Source organism: Adiantum capillus-veneris, chromosome 4, assembly GCF_014529385.1.
Source record: "Adiantum capillus-veneris isolate H3 chromosome 4, ASM1452938v2, whole genome shotgun sequence".
NCBI lineage: Eukaryota > Viridiplantae > Streptophyta > Polypodiopsida > Polypodiales > Pteridaceae > Adiantum > Adiantum capillus-veneris.
Window position 1 is genome coordinate 3,332,736 of NC_140934.1, and position 6,015 is coordinate 3,338,750.

Genomic DNA, 6,015 nt, shown 5'->3' on the forward strand with positions numbered 1-6,015 from the left:
ACAATAGACAATTGAGGCACACGTTTCTCTCTCTTCTCATTCACTTTCACCTTCGTGCAAAGATGAGCACATATGATAGAAGAAGGGATATTCAAATAGAGGTCAAAGGGAAGACGACAAGATGCAAGATGAGGAGCTATCGCAGCAAGGGATGGGATATGTTTGATTATGTGCATCCAAGCTGTCTTGTTCTTCTTTGCCTCCTGCTTGTTGAGTAGACACCCTCCAAAATTTGCTTGCCCATCTTGAATTATTTCATGGTACTGCAACAAGGACGACCACATTGTATATAAGAACTAGTTGCAAGTATGCCCAACAAAATAGGCTTCAAGGCTAGAAACAACAAGATCTACCATAGCCCTCCTGGTTTCCCATGTCAAACTACCAACATGAGGAGTCAGAACAACATTATCCAAAGACATCAGCTCTTGGGGGACTTGAGGCTCATTCTCAAACACATCCAAGACAACTCCTCCAATACGGACCTCCACCAATGCCTTCAGAAGTTCTGCTTCATCCAATATCGGACCTTGAGCTATGTTTGTGAGGAATCCACTTGGACCCACGGCATCGAGGACTTTCGGGTTAATGTTTCCCTTTGTCCCCTCCGTAAGGGGCAAGTGATCATCAAAACATCTGAATTGGCCGCCAACTTTATTGCATTGGAATAGTAAGAATAAGGTATTACTAACTTTGCTGACGTGCCTTCATATGCAATTGGGCACCCATTGGCTTCGGCTCGCTTTGCTATGGCCATGCCAATCCTTACAAGACCCAATTCCCACTTGCTTTCCACTTGCCTACAATGCACTAAGACAGTTCATGTTAGCCAATTTATGCCCATTTTCGCATGAACTACAGCCATACGGGCTCTATAGGAGCATTTTGAGTCCAACGTAGTCTGCAGACATGATTTCAAAATTCTGACTGGCATCCAAAAAATACTGACTTTTATCTGCATCATTCCTAAGACCCACTCCATGATCGCCTAGAAGGTGAATCCCTGGACGAGGATAACTTACATTGCCCGATCTAGACGCATACATCACAAATTTGTTGTCATTAGCGTACTCTAGATCGATCGGATCAACCCACATGCTGCCACTATGATGTGACAAAAAGGACCTTTGAAAGCTTTCCTGTCAAGGTATCGATCCGTAAAGTGACATGCTCCCAATCAGACAAATGCTCCCCCATTTTGCCAAGGTCCAAGTGTATAATCTCAAATTTGGCTCTTGCAGCACCATTGAAAGGATAAAATAAAATACCCACAAGAGTAGGTAGATTGACAATCCTCACCTCATCTGCAATGCCATCACTAGGAAGACCTATCCAATACTCATCATCATCAAATCCACCTGTGGGTAAGTTTGATCCATCCCCTACGATCAATGTTTGTGCATTCTGTCCTTTTGAACAGAGCAAGGCCCCTTTACCAAAAACCTAATGTACTGAGGTAGGAAAATAATGTTCTTTAGGGTGAAAGTAGATGATCAGTCCATATGTTCTGATAAGAGAGTTAAGTTGTTCTAGAGATGGAAATCCAGAGAGAGCAAACGAACTGTCTTGCAAGTGTGGCCCCAAGGTGATGCCAAAATTGACACTACTAGAAGAGGACCATAGAAATTCAATTTGTTCTGGTTCTACAGTTGAAACTTCAATGAGAGAAGAACCTGAAGTTCTTTTCAAGCATGGGACTAGGGCGATGTCATTAGTGCTAGAATCAACACTACAAAGCAAAATTCATGGACCTACACATCAGAAAAGACCAGTGCAAGCAAGTAAAATAGGAAAAATTAAACGCTTTTGCACTCAATTTATGCAAATGTCTTTGCATCTTGATATGAGCTTAGACTAAACCTTTATTCATCTTTGAATTGGTGCGTCGACACTAGAATCGACATAAAGGAAACTGAATCCATATTCCTGCTTATTCATGTTCCTTCTTACATCCCGTGTGGAAGACGGGTTTACACACTAGTTATATATAATCCTCACTAGTTTTACCTACAGAACATGATACACGCTTTGAAAAGTGAGCACCCCAATATCAATTTAAGTAGCACACTCGTTGACAAGCTAGTATCCTCCTCCTCCTTTATTACAAAGCAATTTTTCTTTTTTATCTAGTATTTGAAATTTTGCTCTCTCCGCTACTAGATCTTCTCATGGCTTGGGTTGAGTTGGTTATGGATGAGGTGGCTCTCCCTACTTTTTCTTCCATCTCTCCTATGCTTATGATTTAAACTTATATAATTTTCTTCTTTTCTTTCTTAGTGAGGATGAGTCCTCTAGAGCAGCTTGACGTGCAAGATCTTCTTTAGAATAGATGCAGCTTGGATGATGTGTTGCCTTAGAATCCGATTTCTCCTCACTAGTGGTTTTGGGCTTTTGTTATGACTTTATACTTCCTCTTGCAACCATTGGAATTGGTCCTCCAACTGTCCTAGTAAAAGACTTATACAATCTTGCTCATTAGCTTCAAGAAATTGCTCCATCAAATCTATTGCATAGTAGGTTATTGAGGTAGCATAGCACCTACATTCCTATACAACCTTTTCTTTGATTTAGATGAGGTAGCATAGGTAATCATCTCATGAAAGAAAGATCCAAAAAGGTGCATACTTTCAATCTTTTTTAGATGCTTCTGTCATAGCATGGGAAACCCTACCGTCTAATTTGTGCACCTGCAAGCTTTCCCAGAAAGTGACGTGAGTAAAGCCGCAATGGGAGCCCTCTCTCTTTCCAAACCAAGTGTCTAATTGTAAACTCTTCAAACCTTTGCAGTAGAAATATGTCCTATTTTCTACTTTTGTAAGCTTGGTCTGCAAGTTGTGCATTTGTTGGTAGTTGTAGAGCATGTCCCTCTATACGTTGAGTAATCTAAACCCATGCTAACAGTTCCCATCTTGATCATCTATCTAAGCCAAAAAATTCTCAGTTATAGTTATCATGAGCTAATGGACCCTTTGAAATTCATATTCCTTTGGGCATAACGTGAAGATAACTATATAACTCAACCCTTGCTACCACCTTTTGCACATGATTATGCTATTGTATCTAGTGAAACCTCTCTAATAAGACCATTACCTTTACCTATTGGTCTAACTCATTCTTTTTTGTGTCGGTAATCACCACAATGGCATAGCCTTTGAATGCCTCTTTATCTAAGAAAATTGTATATTTTGATTTGTTGATTCGTTGTTCATTGTGCTGGCCATTACCACAGTGACATAAAACTTCAAGTGTTTAATTATCTAACATACTAGTTATACCACTTTGACTTCAAGTAGTTCCAACTAAACTTGATGGTTTATCCTTGTCTTTCGTACCTCTTGTTTGTCTAGATCCTAATGCGATTGTTCCTTTAACACTAGTTCTGCAATCGAACACTCAAGTGTCTTTAAACGCTAAAGTGTCATGTTCTTTCTGCAACTTGTCATAATTATTTGGTGAATCTAGAAATAAAGATTTATAGGTCTCACGTTCGTGCCTTGAATTAGTTATGAAGTGAAGAACATAGCCAAATTTTAATTTTACCAAAATTAATACCAAATTAAGGTTATGGTGATAGGTTTTAAGACGGAAAATTCCTAAAAATTTCGTGCAATTTTAATAAAATTTCCATAGATTCAATATCACTTCTCATCAAATTATTATAGCAAGAAATTGAGCTTCATAACTTAGTTATGAGGTTAGATTTTGTTATAAAAAAAAACATAGATCTTGAAAGCGTTGACAAAGAGAAACATTTTGGTATTTCAAGGTTTCTTTCATTAACATGATACAGATAATGGAAAAACTTAAGGTCTATAATATATCTATACGCAAATACCCATCAATTAATTATTTTTCAAGGTTTCAAGCTCATGGGTATCTTGTAATCTAAGCTCATTTAAAAAACTATAGTACATGATTACTTGGGAAAAAAACATTGCTGTGAAAAACTAATGAAAATGTGTATATAAATTTTTCAATTGTGTCTATATGAGGTATTTATATACAAATAAGTGAGATGAATGAAAAAATCCGAAAGTGGACTTTATTTTAAGGTTGATTTTTTATTAAAAAATAAGAATTATAACATGCACCATTTTTGAAATATAACATAAATCACCAAATGTGGCATGGATAACCATCAAATAATATCACCTTGAGTAATGGAGTTGTAGATCTAATATATATGCATCATAAGAAATTAGATGAACTAAACGTTTTATGTGGTCGTTCATTGAGTTCATAAATGTTGCATATTTGACCCCCGCAACTTTTTATATTTAATTCTAGTCACAAAGATTAACCTTTTCTCATGACAATTACAAAAATATCAAACACATATCTAAGTAATTACCATGGATTATTGCATGCACCTTGCTCATTTTTTTCTTAGACTAGGCTACGAGTTTTAGTGAAACATGGACTGTTGTTTTACATAGGTGCTTTTCATGAGTGTAGTTACTATTGAGGTTGTGTACAAAAGTGATGGATTATAATTTTTATGAGTACTTTGAATAGCATTTTTTAAGTTTTCAAAAGTATTTCTTGAGATTGTTTCTAGATTTCATGTACCATTTTATTTAAATTCATGAAAAAGGGACACTAAATTGTCCTTTTTGGTACGAAACTAGCGTTAAACAAAAAAAAACAAAGACATGTTGTTTTTGAACAACCAGAGGAAAGAAATAGGATCGCAACAACCACATCATATACCGATTCTAGACGGAGTACATGCTTTTTGTGGATAACCTAAGGCCAACGATTGTAGAAAGGCTCTAGTCCAATGTATGCTTTGTAAGCGTAACAAATTACCCAATTGTTGTGGTCGTGAATACCAATGGAGATAGCATAGTATTTGCTACCAAGCCAAAATCAATGGAGATAGCATAGTATTTGCTATCAAGCCAAAATCAAAGAGATGCAAGGTTGCCATATTATGCACCAATTTCAGACAGATTATATGTTTTTTGCGAATAAGCCAAGGCCAACAACCAAAGAAAGGTTCTACTCTGATGTTTGCACTGTAAGTGCAACAAACTACCCAAGTGTGGCGGTCATTTAGACTAGGGGAATAGCAAAGTATTTGCTACCACACTAAAATCCAAAAGATGCATATGGACAACTAGGTATATGAGCATGTCCAAAATTGAGATTAATATGATCAAGTGCCCAATGACCATAAGCACAAACTCTTATGTGTCGGCACAAGGCTAGTAACATCTTAGCCAATGGTTGTCAATATAGAAATGTAGGCAGCAAAGAGGCCTTTCAAGCAAGCATGTTGTAATGAACATCAATGGATCCATGGAGGTGAAAACACTTAAGTTCTTTGAAGCAAACACAACCCTAGTAATCAAATTAGGTTCACCATAAAAACATTGTATCGCCTTGGACATAAAGTGATCAATGTGTTCTACATCCCAAGGAAATAATGAAGGTTGAAATTGTATGAAGCCATAATAATAGATTGAACTATGTGGATGTACGTGCATGCAATGACCATGTGGAAAGCTTTTGGTAATTGATCTTGCAAGTGCGCACGGACAAACGCATGCACACACTCTCCCCAATTTAAAAAAATGGTTTTAGCTATTGGAAGGAAAACAAGTGAAAAGTCATTAGGCCATACTGAGGGGGAGGCTTTTTCTTACCCCTTGTTACACCTTCAAAAACCAGAATTTGGAAAATTTAAAGATAAGCGTAGTTTATATTGAAGTTGTTTGAATACTAATTTCCTTTGACTTTTCATCCCTAAACTTTTTTTAGCGGTGAGGAAATTTTCACACAGGTCTGGTGGGATTGCTCTCGTTTAGTGCGAGATATAAATTAAAGGAGGGGAGAGGCCGCGGCCCGGCGTGCCCTACCCGACTCCGAAAACAAAACAAAATATAAATTAAAGCCATGCGTCTTATGTCTAGGCGAATCTAAGAACTGCTGCTACATTCTGTGCTGCAAGAGTTATTTTTCCAAATATATATTACAGTAAGAAAATACTACTCATTTTTAAAATTAAAAAAA

At 37.1% G+C, this 6,015-nt stretch overlaps 1 pseudogene; it reads right to left on the reverse strand.

Annotated features, from left to right (window-relative positions):
* Positions 1-296: 296 nt before the first annotated feature.
* Positions 297-1,743, reverse strand: LOC147458627 (hypothetical protein At1g04090-like; annotated as a pseudogene).
* Positions 1,744-6,015: the final 4,272 nt, after the last annotated feature.